The following is a 27205-nucleotide window of genomic DNA, read 5'->3' on the forward strand; positions in this document are numbered from 1 at the left end:
TCAAGCCTCAGTGCAAGACTTGAACACATAAATAAAAACAGAAAACAGAATTAACCTTTTAGTTCGATGACCTTTACCGAGTTCTGACAAAAGGTCATCGACCTGAAACATTGGCCGGAATGATCTTTACCAGGGCGGATCGGGTGCAGACAGTCGGCATGGCAGGTCGCAACCCCATTCTTGCTTCCATCCCGCTGCAGAAATTGACTTTGCGCTAATGGGGCCTATTAAGCCTGCCCTGCGCGTTACCCGACCCTATTAAATGGTGCGGGTCTGATGATGTCATCAATGACGCGCTTTCAGCTGTGGTATTTAAAGGAGCCATGTAAATAGTTGAGGCCCCAGCACTGATCCCTGTGGCACCCCACTAGTTACAGATGTTTGCAGCAGGTGGGCTGAGTGATGCAGTGTGGTGAGAAGTGGATGGACCTTCACACTCTGGCACTGCGAGCCTCTACTCCTCAGACTCCTCTATGGAAACATAATAGAGCGAAACATACATTGGAATCTCCAAGGCACTTCTTGGAACACATTTTCAATTGGCATCAATATGATGCAGTGGTGCCTGGTAACTTTACTACTGGCAGGATGCGTAAGTGAAAGAAACATTCTTTGAAGGAAGAGATAGAGGGAAGAATGGGTACTCAGCTTCAGATTCAGCTTTTCCACCTGTATTCCCTCTCCAGTCGGAATCATAGAATATCAGCCCACTATATCAAGAGTAATCTCCTCGCAGTGACTCAAAGTCTTCATATTTTCCCACCTCCAGACAATTAATAGATAACTATATTAAGAAGATAATGGTATTAAAAGGGTTAATGAAAATTAAAGTTGATATGGTGCCAGAGCGAGATGGTCTACATTGCAGCATACTAAAGGATGTTCGTGATGACATTACAGAGATACCAACCATCATTTTCCAAAGTTTATTGGAAACAGGGCTGGAAGACGGAAAATGCTACACCCTTGTTCAAAAAGGTAAAGGGATAAGCCAGGTAGCTGTAGATCAATACATCAATAATAGTTAAACTGCTAGAGGGCCAAAGTTAACGGCCGCCCATAAAATGAACGCAGGCAGCACCATTATTTTGGTGCTGCTTGCTGATTTAATGAGTGAAGCGCATAACCTCCTGTGCAATGCACTCTTTCAGACAGTAAGATCAGCAGGAGGCTGAAGGAAATATCTGTGCGACCTTATCAGGAAATCGCGATTGATGAAACTGAAGTGCAATGTTTCCGGTTATGTTTCTCGGTTGACAGAGAGGGTAAACAAGATAAATCAAAGCATAAAAATACACTAATCTGTCATTTTTAAAGAATGCAATGAATATTTCTGATTCTACTCCCTAGAGTGTTAAGTATGTGTATTGTATTGAACAATTAACACAAAGACTTAAACGTATAACTCAAACAGGTCTTTACTGGTTGGAGGTAGGGACTATACATAGGTCTTTACTTCATGCCCACAGGCGGGAACTGAGGGGGATCAGTACCCACAGTACTATTTATACCCCTATGGCCAGGAGTGGTACTGCGTATCACTACGCCCAACAAGTAGTGCAGTCCTGTCCATAGGTTCAAAGTAGCACACATATTACATACACAACATTCCTCCCTTCCTAGCTTTACAGTCATCTCCCCATTTAACATAACGTAATAACATATATACATATATAACTTCAGGTTTACATAACAGAATAACATAGATACATAGATAACTTCATGTCAAAACAGATCACAGATTCAGTCTCTGCGGAAAACAGTTCACAGATTCAATCTCTGTGGTGTAGTCGGTTCACGTTGCTGGAGTGACTCATTCAATAGTCCTTCCATGGATTTAACAGTTTGAACTTCCGAACTGAATTGGCTCCGTTCGGAGGGACCACGTGTGTGATCTGGTAGAGGTGATAATGGTTCAGATGGGTCATCTTCTGTTTTTACTTTTCCTTTTCTGCTTCTTGGAGACTCTCTGGGCTCCATTGTCAGCTGCCACAGCTGCCAGCTGCATGCGCAGTTCCTCCTTCTCTTCCTCCTGTTTCCGTCGTAGAGCCAGCTTCTCCCGATGTTCCGTAGACTTTTGGTGCTCCTCCATGATTTCTGCACTTTGGGAGTCGAAGTTACAAGCTGGGCAGGACAGGACATCGTAATATTCGGTGTCGTCCTGAGCTAGACCAGTGAGAGGGTCGTCTATTTCCTCCATACCCAGCTGGACATTAGCCAGCTCTTGTTCCAAATCCAGACATCTTTCCTGAAGAGACTTCTTCATGTGTACCTCTGCATCCAGCTTTTTCTGGGCTTTCAGCAAGTCGTTTACTAGTGACCTCATTTGTGATTTTAATACTTCAACTTCCTTTGGAGATTGATTGATCGGACTATGCAATCCCTCTACCGGAGCAGCTGTTTCAGCGGTCTGTTGTTCTACGTTGACGTGAGTCAGCGTACTTTTGGCATCCAAGGGCTGCTCTGTTGCAGTCATCTCAGTCTGTGTTGCCACCTCAGCTCTTCCAATAACCTTTGAGAGCTCCGAACCCCTTTCGTTTGAATATTGAAGTTCATGTTCAAGTTTTTCCCATTTCAGAGTCCTGTCCTTCAGCATATGCAGGAGTTGGCTGACCGTTAACTCCTCTGACATCAGACGTTTTGTGTGCTCCTGCTCCATTTTCTCCATCAGCTGCTTCTGTTGTCTTTCCAGATTCTCCAACTCTATATCAAAGAACTCTTTCGTTGCATTCAACTCTTGCTCAAAACGGCGAAGCATTTGTTCTAATTGCTGTTGTAGTTTGAAATGGAGTTGAGTTCGAGCCCGGTGTCCCTCAGAAATGGGCACATCAGTAGACTTGCCCGACTCAGAATCCACAGTTAAACTATGTTGTTGTTGCTCAGTGGAATTCTGTGCTGAAACTTTGTCTTTTGCACCTGAGTTGGGCTTACCATCATCCGTTCCAGAGTCTGGGCCGACTATCTTCACCGAGTTCTCACTCGTTATTGTTTGTAGGAAATGCCAGTCCATATTCATTTTCCTAATCCACTCCCGTCCTAGTAGTGGAGGACCTCCTTCAGATATCACATATAAGTCCATTATTTGACTGTCTTCGCCCTTGTGGACCACTGCAACCTCTATTTTCCCGATGGGGTACACTCTTTGCCCCGTGTATGTTTTCAATCTAATCCCCGTATCCTGTAGGGGAATATGTTGGAATAACTTTCCGTAATCTTTCTTATTTATGACCGTCAATGCCGATCCAGTGTCCAATTCCAGTTTTACTTGGACTCCTTCTATCTGAAGAGTGACCCAAATTGTCTGGAGGTCTGCACCCTTACCAGCGTTGAGTACTCTTAAGCTAGCCAGTTCATTACAGCTTAAGCTAGCCAGTTCATTACTGCTAGCGTCTGAATTGGACTCCTGTTCGGCCACCTTGTGTACCTTTGCGTATTTTCCTTGCGGTGACTTCTTGTTGCTGGTCTTCTTCGCTGACCTGCATACTCTAGCTATATGTCCAAGCCTACCACAAGTTCTACATTCTTGGTTTTTAAACCAACACTGGTTCTGATCATGCGTTGTCTTTCCACAACGATAACATTTGCCAGAACTCACACCCAATTTGTGTGCACTGAGCTCCGGTGACCGTAGCTGCATTACTGCCGTGCCTCTCGCTGCGGCTTTGTGTGCTGCTGCCATAGTGACCGCCTTCTCAAGCGTCAGCTCATTCTCCTCGAGCAGTCGCTTTTGTGTATCCTGTTTAAATAAACCACACACAAATTTGTCTCGAAGTGCCTCTGTCAGTCCCGTTCCAAACTGACAATATTTCGCTAATTTACGCAATTCCAGCAAATATTCAGCATTGCTTTCATGCTGTAGCTGCCTTCTGTCGTAAAATTTAAATCGTTCCGCTAGCATCAGCGGCGTGGGGTTTAGATGATCTTTCAGGACAGTAATAATCTCATCGAACGTCTTATCCGCCGGTTCATCTGGTGATAACAGGTGTTTCAATTGCCCGTATGTCTTCGCACCCATTAAATTTAATAATGTTAGTGCTTTATCAGCCTCACGAATTTTATTGGCCTTACAATAATTTTTAACTCGTTCAACATATATGGCCCAATCTTCGATGTCACTATCAAAGTTGCTAATATTCCCGTGTTTAGGCATTGTAGTACTTTATCAGATTTGCAATTTCTCAGATTTTTTTTTTTACTGTTATCCAAGATGGCGGCTTCCCGCTCTTGCCGTCGTCCTCCGCCCACAAAATGGCGGTTTTCCCGCTTCTGCCTTTTTCCCCAGCGGTTTTCCCGCGAAAAATGGCGGCTTTCCCGCGCTTCTCGCTCTCCCCGCCCACTTCAATGGCGGTTTTCCCGCGCTTCTCGTCGCTGACTTTCAGCCCGACTGCGGCTCTTATCTCCTGTGCGATCGCTGGTGCGCCGCCCGCCCGAAACGGTTCTCAGCCCTTATCACCGGTGCGATCGCTGGCCCGCTAAGCGCCTCCCGCTTGAAGCGGCTCCCGGCCTCTGGCTCACCCGCTCGGCGGCTCTTGCTCGCTCCCTCCCGGGCTCTGGCTTACCCGCTCGCGCCCTCAGTGTCTGCCGACGCTGCGCCTTCCAGCCCGAGTGCGGCCCTTATCAGGGATTTCGATCGATTGCCCTTCTACCTCCGACTTCCCCCAGCCCTGTCTTTGCAGCCACGCTGCTTGGCTTACCCACCACCGAGGTTGAAAAAGCTGCAGGATGTCTTCTGTCCTCCCGTTTTCAGTCGTTGATGGAGGCTTCAGGGTCCTAATGCCTGTCGCTTCCAGTCGCTGGAAGCTGTCAGGATTTCTGCTGCCCTTCAGTTTTCAGTGGGGTGTTGAGGATTGGAACCTCTCTTCAACGTCCTGTCTTTGGACGAAGCCGCTGTGGAATAACTGCCGCAGGGTTCGAACCGACTCGTCGCCAGTGTTAAGTATGTGTATTGTATTGAACAATTAACACAAAGACTTAAACGTATAACTCAAACAGGTCTTTACTGGTTGGAGGTAGGGACTATACATAGGTCTTTACTTCATGCCCACAGGCGGGAACTGAGGGGGATCAGTACCCACAGTACTATTTATACCCCTATGGCCAGGAGTGGTACTGCGTATCACTACGCCCAACAAGTAGTGCAGTCCTGTCCATAGGTTCAAAGTAGCACACATATTACATACACAACATAGAGTACTAATAAAAACAACCTATTCTTTTACTACACATACATAGTGAATAAGCTTTGTTATTACACAGGCTTTTCACTCTAAGTCTTTAGGAGTATATCTCTCTAGAAAGTACCCGGATAAGCATCTTGAAAGGGCAATGGTGTACTGGAATTGGGAGATTTGTTTGCAATACTGGGTGTCAGAGCCAGCATAGGTCATCAATGATTCCTCCCTGAGTAGACCAGGAGATGTGAAAAGTTTACTGGATACCCTGAACACCTGAATATCGGTATGAGTAAATGCAGATGTACAAATTCGCTCAAGAAACAGGAAAATGTCCTTAGGGCTCCTTTAATTGAAAATGTGATAAGCACACTGCAGGGGGTGGTGTTTGGGGTCAGCTTCACCTCTGGCTTATTAGCGGTTCGAATCGCTCCCACTCCCTTGGTTCTAGACCTTGGACTTATTTGGGGGTTGTGACAAAAGTGCAGGTTTTGGTGCAAGAAAACTTTGATCTTTATTTGAGAAAAAAAAATACAACACAAAAATCTTAACACTCTAATAAAATGGGGAACACTTCGATACACATGAGGGAAATTACAGTAGAAAAATACCTCACCCCTCCCAATCCCACTTTACTAGCTATGTTGGGCTTTAAAGGACATGGGACAATGCTCACCAAACGGATCCTTGACAGTTGAGCTGGTTCGCGGTTTTGGGGTTCGCTGGATGTGTTGGTTGGTGCCTGTCGTACCCCGGTTGGTTGTTTCGTAAGGCCCTTGTTGCTGCGAGGTGTCTGATGGTCACTGAAACTGTTGCTCTGGTTTCTTCTTGTGTGTTGACCTTCTTCCAGAACTGTGAACTCCTGAGAACTGCTGAGAACTTGTTGTACTGTGTCACTGCTGAACAGAACTGCCGAACCTTACTGACTTCTTGAGAAAACAGGTCTTCAATTATACTAATTGGGGCCTCCTAATCTGCACGCCAAATCAGTCTAGGTTTATTGTTAGATTTTGGCAGGCTCATTAATATTAAGTTGTTTAAAGTAGTTTTGGGATGGTTCCATGGGCTGTTGAAGTTTTTAAGAATGTGTGAAGTGGTTTCGGGATGGTTTCCTGAGCTGTTGAACTATTACTTGATTGTAGTGAATTGTCCTCAGGCTTTGAGTTTCCTGTGGGGCATGAGATTCTTTGTAGGTTGGCGAAGTGATTTGTTTTATGCATGTTTTTGGATGGGTCCTGTATTTTGGGTGTGGCTGTTCTTCCGTGGGTCTATTGTTAGCTTGTAAAATTGTTTGATAGGGGCTGAGTGATGTTTAGACAGTTCCCCAGACAGCTTGATTAACTGAATTAACTGCAATATCCAAACTGTCTTTACAAAGGTTGATCCCATTTCCTGTTACAGCCTTTTCTTTCTTGCAAGCCCAAATATGCCTTTAAAAATGTCAAATCTTGGTTTTTGACCTTGAATCTCCCTCTGATAGGCCCAATATTTTATCACCCTGAAAATGGTTAGAAAAGAGCCCAAAGTCCTTTACTTTAGGAGTTTTCTCTGAGTTTTGGGGGATCTGTGAATTTTGAGAATCTTACAGTCCCCACTGTGATACTTTACTCGCTAGAGTATCATACTGGGTGAGCAAAATTTCTTGATCCTCGAGAGCCAACCTTCCCCTGTAGTTTACCTATCTAAGACCCAAAACATACATTCCCATGTAGATGTAGTGTTCAGATGCATACACAGGTAAGAATTCAGTTACATTCACATCCAAGCACGGAGGGGGTCCAACACCCCTGCACCAATTGGAAAATATGGTACATACATAGAAAAATAATACACGGTCACAAAACTTTATTTTTAATAATGATTAAAGCTCGTCCCATACTTGGTCATAGACTTTAATGTAATGCTCCTCCCATGCTCTCTCATGTCAGGATTATAGGGGGTGGCGGGGTGGCGGTGTCGCCTGGTGCATGCGTGCGCCCAGCCAGTTATGCCTCTGACTGTTTTGTGAGCAATTCGAATCGCTCCCACACCCCTGGGTTCTAGACTCGGGACTTAGGTACAAGGCGATGGTACAGAGAAGACTCGGGTAGACAGGTGGTTGGATGAAAACAAAACCAAGATTTTATTCAAGAGGAAAACTTGATACAATCTTATGGAAAAATTACTAGTGTACACTTCTACTGGCAAAAAAATTACAAGAGAATCATACTTATACAGGGAATGGGGAACACATGGCACATCGAGGGGAAACAACTATCTTAACAATCCCCTTATCCCACCCCCTATACCTAGCTAGGTTAAGCTATGAGGGGTCAGAACTTCATGCTCACCAATGAAAAGGGTTTGTTAGACTCAAAACAGCGGTTGGGTTCGGGGTTCGCTCTTGGTGCACCCTGGAGCCTGCCGTCATCACGTGGGCTCCGGGCGCTGCAAGGGCGTTGTCCAGGTTCGAGTACCCCAAAGTTAAAGTCTCTGCTTGGGTACTTTGCCTTGCAGGGATGGTCCTTCGTCGACAGCCGACAGCTTGAGTTTGCATAAAGATAGTCGCAGGTTGGCTGAGGCTGAAGGCCCGATGATTCGAAGCCTACCCTCAGTTGGTCTTCCTCAGTTGATTTTCCCTCCTCCCCTCGTCGCGTCCCGCCTCGCCTGGCCTGAATTTGTCCGTGTCCACTTGATGTAACGCCGGGCCCGATGGAATGGCAACAGGCACAGGCAAAGGCCAGGGGGTAAGCGCGGGACGGGGAAAGAGCGGCAGCCATGAGGGCGGGCAGAGGGAGAAGAGCACCAGCACACACACACACAGAGATTGCTACCCGGGGGCCTTCAATTGTACCTTCGTCGAAAACCCTTAACTGCGCGCCAAATCAGGTTAGTTCTTTGTTTTAATTTTGGCGGGCTAGTTTAAAATAATCGTAGCAATTCATACTAACTGGTTTTTAGATGGCCGGTAATCACATCTACCGGCCCGATAATTGACTTGTATTGTCCTGAAAGTTCCTTGATGGGCCTGTCCAGCCTCGATGGCTGTGTTAATCTGTTTCCGATAATATATGCAGAATGTTGATGGCCTTGACTATAGGCCTAGCTGAATTTAGATTTTGTCTCCAATTCGGTCTAATGCATAATTCAGAGCCCTGTCTGGTTCCAAAAAACAAATGCTTCTCTTCACAGAGAAGCCTGCAGCCTTAGTTTTGATTTCTCCCAAGCTGTTTGCATTGCAGTATCCATTTTAAAATTCCACAGGCATTCTGCCATGAGGCACGGACGCCATTTTGGGTACCCTTTTTAATTTAAAATGTCCATGCAGGGTCCCGTTTATTAATAACAGCCTTCGGGGAAATGCAGAAATTTTGTGAATCTTACACTCCTCCCTGTGATACTAAAACTTGCTTGAAGTATCATACATTCAAAGCGAGCAAAATTTTTCTGGCCCTCCATAGTCAACATTCCCCTGTAATTATCTATCTAATACACCCACGACACATGCACTTCCCATTCCGCGAAAATGTAGTGTACATCAGCATACAGAGAGTAAAACTACAGACTTTACACACACATCCAAGCATGGAGGGGTCTAACACCCCTGCACCACTTGGTACACATATCTTTATTAAACCGCGTCACAAAAGAAACAACAAAAGAGAAACCTTTAATTAAAAATAACCAACACAAAGAAACAACAATTCTTTAATCAAAATACAGGGAAAAGACTTAAACCGGCGTATCTTCCTCCACCTTTACATAATGTTCTTTCCAAAACCTCTGGTTTTGGAATTCTGGCCATCGACCTTTTCCCTTACACTGAACGCAAACTAAATACAACACTATCCCTAACTGGCACACCAGGAGAATGTGGGAAGCCAGTCTGATCCACGAAGGAACCTCTATATTACTGAAAAGGTTCCACCAGGGAAGAGTCACAATATCCAATATCTTCGTACCTATCTCTACTGTTTTCTGTTCAAGTGTATAAAAATGTTTCTGCGAAACTATAACGGCTTTGAGTATTTTGGTCAGGTGTTCAGGGAGAGGGGGAATTTCGTAGCCAAAGTGCACTACGTAATTCTGCAAGTTCATAAAATTCTCCTTCACAGTGAGGTGAACAGTGGAGGGTTCAGGAATGGGGACAATTCACTCCTGGGCCACTTGAGCTTCTGCCTTGGGTTTAAAACAGAAACTGCTGTCACTAACTGGACACTGGCTATGCTGTCCATGCTAGTAGTGGGATGCGCCGGTGGTGACACAATATGTCCCACCCCCTATATATGCTACCTGCGGGGGAACATGGCCTTGTGCCATTGCCTCCATGGTACAATTTATAGGCTTCATGCCAGCAGCTCTGAACCCACACTGCGGTTTTGAATAGGCATTCAAGTGCTGGGGACACAGGATTATGTGTGCTCCCCGGCTCCGGCACCCTGAGAGGTCAGTACCTGTCATAGCGTGCTCCCACTTAATGACGTAAGGCGGGACCGCTGTGAAACGAATGTGTGCACCCCCCTGAATGACACCAATGTTCTCAACCCTGTCCTACCCCTGACCGGCATCCTAACGACTACTCCCATGATTGTGTGGTTGGACCGCCCACAATCCATGGGGACTGGATAGGCTTCGGAGGCTAGCCGGAGTTGGCACAGGCTCAATGCATTCTCAAAAGGGTGGAGGGCTGCGAGGTGCTTGTTGCTAATCCAGGAGGGGACCAAACACTGTTTTAAATCCTTCAGATTACTGCGGCCCTCGCCCAGTAACCACACCCCGTATAACACGCGCACCTCATTCTGCGCAGCCTGGTCAGAAGCATTTCTGTCCTCCTTTATGAGAGCATTTACCGTCTTTGCGTGCTTTTCCGACTCGGCTATGATCTCCTTTAAATGGACCGTCATGGCCTGGTCCTCATGCAACTCCGAGCCCACTACCTTGATCTCATCCAGTAATATCCTTTATAACTATGTTTTTAAACCGTTTATCTGGGTCTGCAGCTCTATGTCATGCAAGCTGTTGATGACAGAGGGCCCAGTATTAAATGCAGTAAAAACATCATTCCATACTCCACTTCTTTGTCTCCCTGGGTTACCCAAACATTCTTGATGTGTGGTGTAGAGTTCAGTCTTGTCCACGTGGGCAAAATCAAACTCATAAAATTTCTTGAACATGTCATAGAAGCATAGAAGCATAGAGGATAGGCGCAGGAGTAGGCCATTCGGCCCTTTAAGCCTGCTCCGCCATTCAATGAGATCATGGCTGAACATCCAAATTCAGTACCCTGTCCCTGCCTTCTCCCCATATCCCTTGATCCCTTATATTTAATGAACTGGCCTCCAACGCCCTCTATGGCAGAGAATTCCATAGGTTCACCACTCTCTGGGTGAAGAAATTCCTCCTCATTTCAGTCCTAAATGGCTTACCCCTTATCCTTAAACTATGACCCCTGGTTCTGGACTCCCCGGCCATCAGAAACATCCTTCCTGCATCTAGTCTGTCCAGGCCTGACAGAATTTTATAGGTTTCGATGAGATCCCCTCTCAATCTTCTAAACTCCAGTGAGTATAAGCCCAATCGACACAATCTCTCCTCATACGTCATTCCTGCCATCCCAGGTATCAGCCTGGTGAATCTTCGCTGCACTCCTTCCATGGCAAGAACGTCCTTCCTCAGGTTAGGCGACCAAAACTGCACACAATACTCCAGGTGCGGACTCACCAAGGCCCTGTACAACTGTAGCAAGACATCCTTGTTCCTGTACTCGAACCCTCTTGCTACGAAGGCCAACATACCATTTGCCTTCTTAACCGCCTGCTGCACCTGCATGCTTACCTTCAGCAACTGGTGCACAAGAACACCCAGGTCTCTTTGCACTTCCCCTTCTCCCAATCTATTGCCATTCAAATAATAATCTGCCTTCCTGTTTTTGCCACCAAAGTGGATAACCTCACATTTATCCACATTATAGTGCATTTGCCATGTTTCTGCCCAATCACCCAACCTGTCCAAATCGTACTGGAGTTTCACGACATCCTCCTCACGGCATACCCTCCCACCCAGCTTTGTGTCGTCTGCAAATTTGGAGATATTACATCCAATTCCCTCATCCAGATCATTAATATATATTGTGAACAGCTGGGGTCCTAGGACCGATCCTTGCGGTACCCCACTGGTCACTGCCTGCCACTCGGAAAACGACCCGTTTATTCCAACTCTTTGCTTTCTGTCCGCCAACCAGTTCTCTATCCAAGTCAATACCTTGTCCCCAATCCCATGTGCCTTAATTTTGCACGCTAATCTCTTATGTGGGATCTTATCAAAAGCCTTCTGAAAGTCCAAATATACCACATCCACTGGTTCTCCCTTATCTATTTTACCAGGTACATCCTCAAAAAATTCCAGTAGATTAGTCAAGCATGATTTACCTTTTGTAAATCCATGTTGACTTTGTCCGATCCTGTCACTGCTTTCCAAGTGCTCTGCTATTACATCTTTTATAATGGACTCCAGCATTTTCCCCACTACCGATGTCAGGCTTACCGGTCTATAATTCCCCGCTTTTTCTCTGCCGCCTTTTTTGAATAGTGGGGTAACATTAGCTACCCTCCAATCCATGGGTACTGTTCCAGAGTCTATCGAGTTCTGGAAGATGACCAACAATGCATCTACTATTTCTAGGGCCACTTCCTTAAGTACCCTGGGATGTAGATTATCAGGCCCTGGGGATTTATCGGCCTTCAGCCCCATCAATTTTCCTAACACCATTTCCCTACAAATACTGATTTCTTTCAGTTCCACCCTTTCATCAGACCCTATGTTCCCCAACATCTCTGGGAGGTTATTTGTGTCCTCCTTTTTGAAGACAGAACCAAAATATGTATTTAGTTGGTCTGCCATTTCTTTGTTCCCCATTATAAATTCCCCTCATTCTGACTGCAAGGGACCTACGCTTGACTTCACCAATCTTTTTCTCTTCACATGTCTATAAAAGCTTTTACAGTCAGTTTTTATGTTCCCTGCAAGCTTACTCTCATATTCTATTTTCCCTTTCTTAATTAATCCCTTTGTCCTCCTTTGTTGAATCCTAAACTGCTCCCAATCCTCAGGATTATTGCTTTTTCTGGCCAATTTATATTTCCACTCCTTGGATCTTATGCTATCCCTAATTTCCCTTGTTAACCACGGTTGAGTCACCTTTTTTGTTTCATTTTTATGCCAAACTGGGATGAACAAATTCTGTAGCTCATCCATTTGGTCTTTGAATGTTTGCCATTGCCTATCCACTGTCAACCCTTTGAGTGCCATTCCCCAATCAATCCGACCCAACTTGCTCCTCAGACCATCATAGTTTGCTTTATTTAAATTGAATAGGGCCTGGTATAGCTGCTTTGTTTCTTTGGGGCACCACTCCGGGAAATGTACCTCCGTGAGGTTTAAAATCACGGCGGCCACCGCGTAGTGTACCCCCTGGTACAGCATCTGATCGGTGGGGACTAGTACCAACCCATTCCCTGGACCCTTGGTGGCGGTGGGGCAATCTTCCCTGGATGACCTCGCCGCCTGCGCCGTGGGCAGGGGCTTACGGGGGCGGGTTACCAGCTCAGTGGCGTTGACTGGGATCTGGGAATACGGGACCGCACACACCTTCCGGCTGGCATCCCACCTTTTCCCCTTCCCGGTGTCATGCCACTGCCGGTGGAACATAATGGTTATGCCTGCGCGGCAGACCTTCTCTGACCCCCATATACAGATGTAAATCCCTTGATCCAGCTCCCACCATTTGTCCCAACACACGCTTAGTCCCCCATGAGTCCCAGTAATTGTCCGATGGGTGTTGTTACCCAATCGCTCCCATTCGACTTCAGGGTTCCTCATATCCTTGCTCAACTTGCTGAGCCACCACCATCTATCCAGTGGAATGTGTTCATTACACGTCAAACATATTCGCTTTCCAATGGTGACGCTGACCCTCGTGGTAACGACTCACACCCGGGGGCACAGGAGGGAGGCTTCCCAGTATGTGAATCCGGTTTGTCTGGAGTACTGAGACCAATTGGACCCCAACCATTCTGGCCACCTTCCCTCGTGGAAGTAGATGGCGGTCTTCTCCGCATCCTATTCACCGTTCCCGTTGATCTCCAGGGGCGCCGTGTCTCCCGAACACCCGTAGATGTGGGAGTCCTGGACGTCGCCCCTCCTCTCCTTACTCATCCCAATCAGGGCGAATAGGATCACAATCCATTCCATCCCGAAAATCTTTCTGCAAAAAGATGTAAAGACATGTAGCCAGGTCCCCAAGAGATTCTCTGGCTTGGTGAAGCATGGCCGGGTCCCGAGACCTCGACCCAAAAACATACTCTAAACAGACTACTTACGTAAGACTACCCATCACCTTATTTAACTTAAATTATAAATGTAATGTATATACAGGTAGACTACCCTTTATCCGGACTTCCGAAAACCGAAACCCTCTAAAAACCGAAGGTTTTTTCGTTCAGCGTAAGTCGTGCTTACGACTTACGCTGAACGAAAAAACCTTCGGTTTTTAGAGGGTTCCGGTTTCGGAAGTTCGGATAAAGGGTAAGTCATGCGCATGACCACCCGCGGACCCCCCGCGGACCCCCGCCGACCCCCCCCGCCGGCCCCGACCCCCGCCGACCCCGACCGACTTACGCTGAGCGTCAGCGTAAGTCGTGCGCACAACCCCCCGCCGACCCCCCCGCGGACCCCGCCGGCCCCGACAACCGCCGACCCCCCCGCCGACCCCCCGCGGATCCCGCCGGCCCCGACAACCACCGACCCCCCCCCGCCGACTCCCCCGCGGACCCCGCCGGCCCCGACAACCGCCGACCCCCCCGCGGACCCCCACCGGCCCCGACCCCCGCCGACCCCCCCGCGGACCCCCGCCGACCCACCTTCCGAAATCCGAAATTCTCCGAAAACCGAAACTCGGCTGGTCCCGAGGTTTTCGGATAAAGGATAGTCTGCCTGTACCTTCAAGAGGGGAACTATCTTTTACAGCTCATGTATACTGCAGTACCGGCAGTGACCACACCTGTATATAGCACTCAGTAGTAATCTGTACAGATCAGTTCCACTGTGAGCCACGTTGAGTGAACACCTGTTATACCGTTCTCCTGCAGTCTGTGTCTTATTATACACGGACACCACAATAAACACATAAACTTAAGCTAAATAATTACACCTTACTTAAAACTTCAACCAAAACTATGTACATCCACCGCCCGTCTCCGGGCGGCCAGGCTAATCTCTGGTCGGACTGCGGCTCGCCGCTACCCCCAGCGTAACCGCACCATCCTTGACTGCGAGCTGAGAGTCTCCGCCCCCAGGTCCCATGGCTGGGTCCGGGGCGGGGTTTTCGACCTCAGGTCACTCCCTCTCTACACCTGGGTTAGGGGCGGGGTTTTTGCCCTCAGGTCCCTCCCCCTCGTCTGGATCCCAGAAGAGTGGGGGAGTGTCCCAACCGATGGGCGGGATGGTCCCTCCCTTCAGGCAAGCCACAGCGCCTGCCTGTGCAGTCTGTGAACTCGCTTCTGCTGGGGGCTGAGGATCTTTATCCTCAGACCTTTTCCTACCTGGCTGCTTTCCCCTTTCAGGTTAAAACAGCTTACACTGGTTGATGTAACCAGCGGCTTGCTTTAAAACCTGTGCTGAAGGCTCGCCCGCTGCCCCAAGAGGACCTTCAAGGGGCTCCCCTTTCTCTTTCCTCACCGGGACGGTCTTACAGACGGGATCTTGGGTCTGGGCCCGCTTTGGGTCTGGGGCCAAATCTACCCCCCGTGTGCCTCCTTTGTCCAAGACTGCGGCTTCCGGACCTGCCCGATAGGGGTCACGGGACTCTCCTTCCCAAGCCTTATCCAAGGCCCTCTCTCCAGCGTGGGCGGTCAGACCGAGGAATTTCACCTCCTCCTGGCCGATCTGCGCCTTCTTGGGATTTACCTTGATACCCTTCTGTCCTAACAGCTCCAACAGTTCGGCCAATACTGGGCCATGCTCCTCTTTCGAATCAGTGAACCGGAGCAGGTCATCCACATATTGAACTAACTGTCTGGGCTGGCTAAATTCCTTCAAACTGTCGGCCATGCACTGTTGTGGAAGCCCTGTGGCAAACAGTTCCACGTGTACTGTTGCCCTTTAAATGTAAAGGCAAACTTGTACTGATCCTCCTTCCTTACCGGGATGGACCAAAACCCATGTGAAATATCCAGCACCGTGAAAGTGGTCGCGGATGCTGGAATACTCCTGATGAGGTCGGCAACTGCTGCTACTGTGGGTGCGCAGGCTGGGATGTTGCTATTGAGCACCTGATAGTCCACCGTGGCCCTCCAGGAATTGTCCGGCTTTCTGACCGGCCATAACGGAGAATTCACGTGGGTCGCTATCGGTCTTAGAACTCCCTGCTGCACTAACGAGGACATGGCTGCTTTTATGTCCGGCTCTGCTTCCCTGGGGAAGTTATACTGTTTCTGTGGTCGGGCCATGTGGTCCCCGTCTACGCTGACCTCAAACCCTGTGACCCTCCCACAGTCGTGATTGTGAGTGGCAAATGTGGCCAGGTGGGCCTGCACAAATGCCTGGAAATCTGGTGGGGTGTTGCTGACCATGAGCCCGAGGTTATAATCCTCTTTGGGCTTCATGGTGCAGAGGGTCCCCCTCCTTTCCTTTCCTGGGATAACTACGATCTTGTGGCAGAGCCACTAAAGGACTCAGATCGTTTGTATATAATTCCCTTTAACAACATGTTAGCTACAGCCTGAGTCTGTATCTTTATTTATACTGTTTACTTGTACAGAGCGTGATTACTTTAACAGCGCGGGTAAACGCAATGACGTCACGCCGTACATCACGTGATCCCCCACTGGCAGGAAGAACGTGATGACGTAATGACGTCAACCACGAGACCAGCCAGCAGTCCTCGTGGAGCCTCCAAACTGAACAGACCTACACTCGATGTTCTCCTGCAGTTACTTGTTTAAACCTATTAGTTTCCATTAAACTTCATTTTGTTTGAGCGCCTGAGTGGACCTCAGTCTTTGGATAGGAACTAAACATTCCTACATTAGTGACCCCGACTTTTGCGAATGGTTTTCACAGAAGATAATCAACATGGAAACGAACGCCATTACCTTGAAGCTACCGCAGTTCTGGGAGCAACAACCAGCCACGTGGTTCATCCAGGCTGAAGCACAGGTCGCCATCAGGGACATCGTTGCGGATCAGACACGTTATTATTACGTGGTCTCCGCCCTCGACAGTGCCACAGCCTCGCAGATCGTCAGCCTACTCGGCAGTCCGCCTACTGATCGCAAGTATGACACGTTAAAGGCGCGGTTGCTGCAGGTCTTCGGGCTCACGACGTCGGAGTGCGCCCGCTGGCTGCTCGCTATGCCCGGCCTCGGGGACTCCAAGCCATCCGAGCTCATGAGCCAGATGCTCACGCTCCTCGGTTCCGAGCCGGAATGCTTCTTCTTCAGGGAGCTATTCCTCAGCCCACTCCCGGAGCAAGTTCAGGCTGCCCTAGCCAGGTCCGAAGTCACAGACTGCGTGGAGCTTGCTGCCGAAGCGGACAAGATTTTCGCGGTGACACAGCAGCACTGCGCAGCCACGAGGTGCCCATCCCCCACAGACACTGCTCCAGCTCCTCAATCAGCGGGGTTGTGCTTCTACCACGCCCGTTTTGGCGTGAAAGCAAGATGCTGCCGCCCTCCCTGCAGTTTTTCGCTCAAAAAAAACCATCTACAGCTACCCTGGCGAAAGAGGACCGGGACTAACAAGCTCCCCGCGGCTGTGATGGCCATCGGAGATTCAGGGAAGCTTCTCTTCATCACCGACTCCCTATCTGGTCGACGTTTCCTTTGCGACACCGGGGCGCAGTGTAACATCCTACCTGCGTCAAATCTCGATATACTAGCTGGGGGCCACGGCCCCGCCCTCGCGGCGGTTAATGGCGCGGCCGTTCGGACCATCGGAAGGCGGCAGCTCCAGGTGTGTTTCGGCGGCCAACGCTTCCACTGGGAATTCATCACAGCCAAAGTCACTCAGGCCATCCTTAGGGCGGATTTTTTGTGCGCCAACGACCTCCTGGTCGATGTCAGGCACCGCCGATTGATCAATGCGGCCACGTTCCACTCCATCCCATGCCACCGCGGTAACGCCGTGCCGCGCACTATCTTCTGTGCGTTCCCACCTCCAGACGACTTCACTCGCCTCCTCGGAGAGTTCCCAGATCTGACCAGGCCCACTTTCTCCTCCTCGGCCACTAAACATGGTGTAGAACATCACATCACCACCACCGGCCCCCCGGTTTACGCACGGGCCCGACGACTCGAACCCGGCAAGCTCGCGGCTGCGAAAGCGGAGTTTGACGCGATGGAGCAGCTGGGGATTATTCGCCGGTCGAATAGTCCCTGGTCTTCGTCTCTCCACATTGTTCCGAAACCCGGCGGCGGATGGCGGCCATGCGGCGACTACCGACGCCTGAATGACACCACTACTCCTGATCGGTACCCGATCCCGCATATTCAAGATTTCTCGGCCCATTTGGTGGGAAATACCTTTTTTCCTAAAGTCGACGTCGTCCGTGGTTACCACCAGGTCCCCGTGCACCCGCAAGACGTCCCGAAAACCGCAGTCATCACCCCATTCGGCCTGTTTGAATTTCTGCAGATGCTGTTTGGCTTGAAGAACGCTGCACAGGCTTTCCAGCGCTTGATGGACTCCATGCTTTGGGACCTAAAATTCCTCTTCGTCTACCTCGACGACATCCTCATCGCCAGACCTAGCAAAGAGGAGCACTTCTGCCATTTGCGCACCCTCTTCACATGCCTCAGTCAACACGGTTTGATTATCAACCCAGCCAAGTGCCAGTTCGGCCTGCAGCGGATTGATTTCTTGGGCCACCGCATCACATCAGACGGCGCAATTCCCTTACAGACGAAGGTTGAGGCGGTTACATCTTTCCCGCGCCCGCAGACCGTCAAGGCCCTACAAGAGTTCCTCGGGATGGTCAATTTTTATCACCGGTTCATCCCTAAGGCGGCTCTGCTTATGCAGCCCTTGTACGAGGCCCTCAAGACCAAGTCCGGTAAGGATCCAATCAGCTGGATGGCCGAGATGGACCGGGCATTCGTCGACACCAAAGGCACCTTGGCCAACGCAACCATGCTGGCGCACCCGCTTCCAGGTGCCACCATTGCCCTTACCACCAACGCATCGGACTACGCAATTGGCGCAGTGCAGGAACAGTGGGTGAATGGGACGTGGCAACCACTGGCGTTTTTCAGCCGTCAACTATGGCGAAACGAAAGAAAGTACAGCACTTTCGACCGGGAGTTGCTGGCCCTTTTTCTAGCCATCCGCCATTTCCGGTTCTTACTAGAGGGATGTCCGTTCAAGGCTTATGTGGACCACAAGCCACTAATGTACGCTATGGCCAAGACCGCTGAATCGTGGTCAGCTCAGCAACAACATCAGCTGACGTTCATTTCAGAATTCACCACGGACATTCAGCATTTGTCCGGCAAAGACAACCTGGTGGCGGATTGCCTCTCCCGCGCGACTGTGCACGCAGTCCAACTCGGAATCGACTATGCCCTCATGGCTGCGGATCAAGCCTCGGACCCAGAGGTCCAAGCATACTGGACCAGCCCCTCTAGCTTCCAAGCGGCTAACGTCAAATTCCATGCCGCAGGCACCACGCTACTTTGCGACGTCTCCATGGGAGCTCCCCGCCCTATCGTACCAGTCGCCTGGCGCCGAAAAGTGTTCGACGCCATACACGGGTTGTCACACCCTGGCATGAAGGCCTCGCAAAGGCTGATGTCGTCAAAATTCATCTGGAGGGGTATGCACATGGATGTCTGCGACTGGGCCAACACCTGCGTGGTCTGCCAAAAGGCCAAGGTACAGCGTCATGTAAAAGCTCCATTGGCCACTTTCGCTGTTCCGGAGCGTCGATTCGTCCACGTGAATGTGGACCTCGTGGGGCTGCTTCCACCTTCTCAAGGTTTTACACACACCCTCACAATGGTAGACCGCACCACTAGATGGCCAGAGGCAGTTCCTTTGGTTTCCACCACTTCGGCAGATGTGGCCAGAGCTTTCATCTCCTCGTGGGTTGCTCGTTTCGGGGTACCGGCAGACATCTCTTCTGATCGTGGACCGCAGTTTTCCTCTGAGCTCTGGAACGCTGTGGCTCAGGGACTCGGCACCAAACTATATCGCACCACCGCCTATCATCCACAGGCGAACGGCCTGTGCGAGCGATTCCACAGGTCGTTCAAAGCCGCTCTGCGGGCCAGTCTTCAAGGCGCGGGATGGGTGGACAGACTTCCCTGGTTCCTCTTGGGTCTTTGTATGGCGCCCAGAGAAGATTTGCAATCGTCCTCGGCAGAACTCGTATATGGCCAGCCACTACGGGTACCAGGGGATTTCCTCCCGTCTCCAACAGAGCCATGGTCCGCATCCCAGCAACATGTCAGCCACCAGGAAGTGGCCAGATGTTTTGCTCCAGTGCCTATGTCGCATCACGGCTTACAGAGCTCCCACGTCCCAACTGAGCTGAAAAGCGCCGAGTGCGTGATTATCCGCCACGACGCTCACCGGGATCCGCTCAAGCCTCCTTACACTGGTCCCTTCCGCGTCATAGAGCCGGGAGACAAAACCTTTTTGGCCGATATCGGAGGTAAACTGGACCTCATTTCAGTTGACCGGCTGAAGCTGGCACACTTAGACCTGGACCGCCCAGTCGAAATCGCTCAACCGCCAAAACAGGGCCGACCGCCCACAGTCGCCGTGCCAGATCCACCACAACCGCCCGCCAGCTCGACCACCATCCATCAGCTTCCACTTCAGGGTTACAGAACTCGCTTGGACAGGCTTGTCAGGCCTCCTCGCCATCTCACTTTTGCTGTTAAAGACAATTCTGTGGGGGCGCATGTGGCGGAGCCACTAAAGGACTCAGATCGTTTGTATATAATTCCCTTTAACAACATGTTAGCTACAGCCTGAGCCTGTATCTTTATTTATACTGTTTACTTGTACAGAGCGTGATTACTTTAACAGCGCGGGTAAACGCGATGATGTCACGCCGTACATCACGTAATCCCCCACTGGCGGGAAGAACGTGATGATGTTATGACATCAACCACGGGACCAGCCAGCAGTCCTCGTGGAGTCTCCGAACTGAACAGACCTACACTCGATGTTCTCCTGCAGTTACTTGTTTAAACCTGTTAGTTTCCATTAAACTTCATTTTGTTTGAGCGCCTGAGTGGACCTCAGTCTTTGGATAGGAACTAGACATTCCTACAATCTCACCATTCTTCACCTTTCCTGCCCCCCAAAGGCAGTGATTCCTCAAATCCACCAGGATCCCGTGACCTACAATAAAGTCGGCCCCCAGGACCCCTCTCCCATCCTCCATGTCCCATTTCATCAGGACACACGTCCACTTGGAGCGGAGCGGTCCTATCCGAATGGCGAACGGAATGGAAACCGAGCCAGCCTGTTCCCTACCCGTGAACCCCGATAGACTGTATGGGACCCCGCTGGAGAGAGGTGAGGTGATAGGGTTAGCTGAGTAGATCATGGTGCGCGATGCCCCCGTGTCCAACAGATAGGTCCCTGCCACCTTTTATACTTCCATCTCCAAAAGGGGTCTCCTCCACTCATCATATCAGAACGAATACAGATACACAGGCTGCACCGGCTCTAGTCACGGTTGTGGGTTGGATGGGGCTGACGGGGTGAGAGCACCAGTGGCGGCTGCTACTCTCCCCTGGCCAGTCAGTAAGGACCTCATGGCGTCCAAAAGTGACTCGACCTCTGCGGAAGGGGTCCCTACCCCCGCCTTTTGGGCTGGGGCTGTGGGATGCTTCCCCTTGTTATCCTTCCAGGGGTTCTTACACTCCTTCCGCCAGTGACCATCAGTCCCACACCCGTAACAATTGGTCTTTGTGTTGGGGGGGTTACTCCCTTCCTGGTGCCATTCCTTTTCTACTCTGCACTCCTGGTTTTACCTCATGCACCTTCCCTTTTGGTGGGCGTGCATCGGTTACCCTGCCGTTTTTGTAGGCTAGAGTTAGCTGCCTGATTACCATGAGCTCTGTGGTCTGGGGATCTTTGGGATCGAACCAGGCTTCTGCCTTGGCCCGGACCTGTGGCAAGCTGTTCGCCACCAGGCAATGGAGCCAATGCGTCAGGGTGTCCCCGTTCAGGAACATCCGGCCGGGCATCCCCGGGCAAGCCTTCCGGTACACCGGCCACAGCCGGTCTGCAAAAGCCTGCGGGGTTTCCCTAGAAAGCTGGATCGTCTTCTCCACGTGGGAGAAGGGACTTCCCTCATCCATCCCCATGGCCTCTAGAACTGCATCTCTAAGCTCCTCATACCCGCTCTGCCCCCTTTTACACTCGTCAGAGAGGGATTGGAAGGGATTACTCTCCAGGGAGAATAGCAGCATTTTGGCCTTCTCAGCTTCATCGCAGTCGTTGACGCTGGATCTCTGCTCTATTTCCCTGAAGTGGATCGAGGGGTCTCCCTTGGCAGAAAGCTTCGGGATATGGTTGACCATAACCCTGAGCTGGTGGGTGTCGAAGGGTGACATGAACTGGTTTTGGAGGGGTCCCTCATTGTTGCCATCGGCGGGTGGGCCGAACCTCCGATGCCGTGCTGGGCACATCGGTCCTGGCTCTGGCCTCTCGGGCGGGGGTTGCTCTACCTCCGCCTCCACCTCTGGCTCCGCTTCGGGTTCCACCCCCGGTTCCACCCCCCCTTGCTGTCAAAACTCGCTGAAACTTGGTGCTATGGGTGGTGGCCGTGAGGTCTCCTCTCTCTCAACCAGGTCGTCCCTAGGCACCACCGGTGACATTGGAACTGTTCTCCCCTCGTTCCCCATAAAATCTGCCTGGCCTGCCTTTGGGCTTATGAGGCATACCATGCATTTTGCCCTCCGGAGGGCCCGGCTCAGATTTTCTATCCTCTCTTTACAGGGGCCGTGGTCTGCCTCCTCAAACCCCTGTTCATTAGTTAGCTTATAAGCAGCTTTTACCTCCTGTACTCTCTCTTCCTGTTCCCTGATCTGTCTTGCCAAGCGGGCATTTTTCTCCCGCAACCTTAACTCATTTCCCTTGGCCTCGGTGACTTGGCACTGTAGTTATTCCAACTGGGCCTTGTGTTCTCCTACTAAATGTACTCTCTCTTCGTTTAAAGCCTGCAAAGCTACCAATAAATTTTCCCCTGCGAGAGCCTTATCCCGGATCTCCAGGGCTGACTCCCTTAACTCGACTGCCTGTGCTGCAATGAGCCCGTCCAAGAGCTGGACCTGCTTTTTAAAGCACATCAACCAAATTGCCTTCTCTAAGGACTTCTTCTGTTCCTTTCCCTCTGTCCACTTAGCTGCTGCATCTATCGGATGCCCAGCCCTTAACAGAGTGGTGATCCACTTCTTAGTGATATTCACCTTGCTCAGAAATCCTTTCCTCCATCATGGTTCGCTCATCCGAACCACTGTCTACTGTATCGCAACCTTGTTGCCGGTGTCCTGCCGCGGTTGCCATTTCTGTAGGGGGTGGCGGGGTGGCGGTGTCGCCTGGCGCGTGCATGCACCCAGCCAGTTATGCCTCTGACTGTTTTGTGAGTGATTCGAATCGCTCCCACGCCCCTGGGTTCCAGACTCCGGACTTAGGTACAAGGCGGCGGTACAGAGAAGACTTGGGTAGACAGGTGGTTGGATGCAAACAAAACCAAGATTTTATTGAAGAGGAAAACTTGATAAAATCTTATGGAAAAATTACTAGTGTACACTTCTACAGGCAAAAAAATTACAGAAGAATCATAATACTACTTATATTCTTATACAGGGAATGGGGAACACACGGCACATCGAGGGAAAACAACTATCTTAATAATCCCCTTATCCTTATCCCACCCCCTATACCTAACTAGGTTAAGCTATGAGGGGTCAGAATTCATGCTCACCAATCAAAAGGGTTTGTTAGACTCAAAACAGCGGTTGGGTTCGGGGTTCGCTCTTGGTGCACTCTGGAGCCTGCCGTCATCACGTGGGCTCCGGGCGCTGCAAGGGCATTGTCCGGGTTCGAGTGCCCCAAAGTTAAAGTCTCTGCTTGGGTACTTTGCCTTGCAGGGATGGTCCTTCGTCAACAACCGACAGCTTGAGTTTGCATGAAAATAGTCGCAGGTTGGCTGAGGCTGAAGGCCCGATGATTCGAAGCCTACCCTCAGTTGGTCTTCCTCAGTTGGTCTTCCCTCCTCCCCTCGTCGCGTCCTGCCTCGCCTGGCCTGAATTTGTCCGTGTCCACTCGATGTAACGCCGGGCCCGATGGAATGGCAACAGGCACGGGCAAAGGCCAGGGGCTAAGCGTGGGATGGGGAAAGAGAGGCAGCCACGAGGGCGGGCAGAGGGAGAAGAGCACCAGCACACACAGAGAGAGAGATTGCTACCCGGGGGCCTTCAATTATACCTTCGTCGAAAACCCTTATCTGCACGCCAAATCAGATTAGTTCTTTGTTTTAATTTTGGCGGGCTAGTTTAAAATAATGGTAGCAATTCATACTAACTGGTTTTTAGATGGCCAGTAATCACATCTACCGGCCCGATAATTGACTTGTATTGTCCTGAAAGCTCCTTGATGGGCCTGTCCAGCCTCGATGGCTGTATTAATCTGTTTCCGATAATATATGCAGACTGTTGATGGCCTTGACTATAGGCCTAATTGAATTTAGATTTTGTCTCCAATTCGGTCTAATGCATAATTCAGAGTCCTGTCTGGTTCCAAAACACAAATGCTTCTCTTCACAGAAAAGCCTGCAGCCTTAGTTTTGATTTCTCCCAAGCTGTCTGCATTGGAGAATCCATTTAAAAATTCCAGAGGCTTTCTGCCACGAGGCACGGACGCCATTTTGGGTACCCTTTTTAATTTAAAATGTCCATGCAGGGTCCCATTTATTAGTAACAGCCTTCGGGGAAATGCAGAAATTTTGCGAATCTTACAGATCGGAGCTTTCTGCCCCTCCCCCTGCACTTTGTGCATAGTAAGTAGAAAACTATACTGAGCTGGCAGACCACTAAAATATGGGAAGCCATTCTGATCCAGGAAGGGACCTCTATATTTTTGAAAATATCCCACCAGGGTGGAACTATGATATCCGAAATCTTGGCCCTAGCTATCTCGACTGTCTTTTGTTCTAGAGTATAGAAATGTTTTTGTGATACTTCTATGGCTTGAGTAGGGCGGTAAGATGTTCGGGTAGAGGGGGTATTTTATAGCTGAAGAATGTGACATAGTCTTGCAGGTTGGTTATATTTTCCCTGACAGTGAGGTGAACAGTGGAGGGTTCAGGAATGGGGACAATCTGTTCCTGGGCCACTTGAACTTCTGCCTCAGGTTTAAAGCAGAAACTGCTGTCACTCACCGGATACCAGATGTGCTGTCCATGCTGGTAGTGGGGCGCACTTGTGGTGACACAATATGCCCCACCCCCTATGAATGCTACCTGTGGGGGAACATGGCCTTGTGCCATTACCTCCATGGTACAGTTCACATGTTGTGCGCCAGCAGCTTTAAACCCACACTGTGGTCTAGAATTAGCGTTCAAGTGCTGGGGACACAGTATTATGTGTGCTCCCCGGCTCCGGCACCTGGAGAGGTCTGTACCTGTCATAGCGTGCTCCTACTTTATGACATAAGGTGGGACCACTGCGAAACAGACGTGTGCACCCCCTTGAATGATCCCAATGTTCTCCACCCTGTATACCGGTGCGGGTCGCGCTGTCCCACCCATGACCGGCATCCTCGCTACTATCCCCATGATAGTGTGATTGGAACGTCCACAATCCATTGGGACAGGGTAGGCCTCAGAGGCTGGACGGAGCTGACACGGGCTCAGCGAATTGCTAAATGGGTGGTGGGCTGCGAGGTGCTTGTTGCTAATCCAGGAGGGGACTAAACCTTGTTTTAAATCCTCCAGATTTCTGCAGCCCTCGCCTAGCAACCATGCCCCGTATAGCACGCACACCTCATTCTGTGCAGCCTGATCCGAAGCATTCCTATCCTCCCGTATGAGTGCATTTACTGTTTTTGCATGACTTTCTAGCTCAGCAATGATCTCCTTTAAATGGACCATCATAGCTTGGTCTTCGTGTAGCTCTGAGCCTACCACTGTGTTTTCTTCCGTTAGGATCTTTCGTAGTTGGGTTTCTAGACCATTTATCTGTGTTTGCAGTTCTATATCGTCCAGGCTATTTATTATCGAGGATCCTGTATTGTAGGTTGTGAAAATATCGTTCCAGGTTCCCCTTCTTTATCTCCCTGCGCCCATAGTGTGCTCAGCATGTAATGTGTACAGCTCTGCTTTGTCTATGTTGGCAAAGTCAAATTCATAGAATTTCCTAAACATTTCTTTTAGTCGGGCCTGATATAGCTGTTCTGTCTCCTTAGAGCACCATTCAGGTAAGTGTACTTCGGTAAGGTTTAGGATAACTGAAGCTACTGCATAGTGTACCCCCTGGTATAGTACCTTTTTGGTTGGCACTAGCACTAACCCATTCCCTGGTCCCTTGGTGGTGGTAGGACACCTCTCTATTACTACCCGTGATGTCAGGGTCGTGGGCAGGGGCTTTCGGGTGCGTGCTACGAGTTCGGTGGCATTGACTGGGATTGGGGAGTGTGGGAGCGTGCACGCATGCAGGCTAGAATCCCACCCCATCCCCTTCCCGGCATCTTGCCATTGTCTGGAGAATATGATGGATATGCCTGTGGGGCAGGCTCTCTCTGATCCCCACATGCAGATATAGATTCCCTGTTCCGACTCCCACCACTTATCCCAACACACACTGACTCCCCCTTGGGTCCCTGTGATCGTCCGGTGGGTGTTGTTCCCCAGTCGTTCCCAGTCGGCTGTACGGTCCCCTATGTCCCTGCGCAGCTTCCTGAGCCACCACCACCCATCCAGGGGAATCCGTCCCTTGCATGTAAGACACACACGTTTCCCCTCAGTGACACTGACCCTTGCAGCAATGACCTGTACCCGGGGGCACGGGATGGAGGCTTCCCCATAGGTGAACCCAGTCTGGCTGGAGTATTGTGTAGAGTTAGACCCCAGCCACCCTGGCCACGTTCCCTCATGGAAATAAATAGTGAGCTCCTCCACACCAGGTTTGCCACCCCCAGTGGTAACGATCGGCGCTCTCTCTCCCGAGTACCTATAAATGTGGGAGTCCTCCACGTCACCTTGGTCACCGATGCTCACCCCCACAGGGCAAGCAGGAGCAGAACCCTCCTCATGCCGATTTCCTCTCTGCAGGGACACACAAAACAGATAGCCATGTCCCGAGAAGGTTCACCGGCTTGACAAGTGATCGAGTCTCAAAAATTTAAATTTACTTATTGTAAAATAATTAAATAATAATAAATCTAAAACTACCAAAACTGTTAAAAATAAAACTAACATTCATCAGAAAAGCTATGTACATCTGCCGCCCGTCTCCGAGCGGCCAGGCTAATTCCTGTTCGGCCTCTGTCTTCTGCGGCTTCTGGGCAGCTTGTACGCCTGGGCGTAAGGTGGCATGTACCGTAGGACCCGGAGAGTCCTTCTTAAAACAACTGGGGCTTTCCCTGAATCCCAGATGATTGGGGAAGTGTCCCTTCTTGTACTACAGCACACTACCCCCTTCGGTGTGGCTGCTGAGTCCCTGTCCTGTCCTGTGGGTTCCTCGCAGCCTGAGGCCGCAGGCTGGGGACCCCTTTCATTCTCTTTGCCCACCGCTAACTCTCCTGTGAGTCCCTCACCATTGGAGGCTGCAGGCTGGGGATCCCTATCTCTAGACTGATCCCTGACCTTGGTCATTCCTTGTCGGGTTGCGGCTCCTCCGGGGCTGAACCATTTAAACTGATACGCTGGTGACCACGGTTGTTTAGGCTGTGGCATGCGAGGAGACCTTCTTAAGGCTCCGGCTACCGGGGGTGTGCCCGAGTCCCAAATAATTGGTGGGATGGCCCCTCCAGTGACACAA

The 27205-nt window shown here is 50.2% G+C and overlaps 1 pseudogene; it reads right to left on the bottom strand.

Annotated features, from left to right (window-relative positions):
* On the bottom strand, positions 1-25590 carry LOC147114775 (uncharacterized; annotated as a pseudogene).
* Between the last annotated feature and the right edge of the window lie 1615 nt (positions 25591-27205).

Source organism: Somniosus microcephalus, chromosome 7, assembly GCF_052327205.1.
Source record: "Somniosus microcephalus isolate GS21.2 chromosome 7, FLI_Smic_1.0, whole genome shotgun sequence".
Classification (NCBI taxonomy): domain Eukaryota; kingdom Metazoa; phylum Chordata; class Chondrichthyes; order Squaliformes; family Somniosidae; genus Somniosus; species Somniosus microcephalus.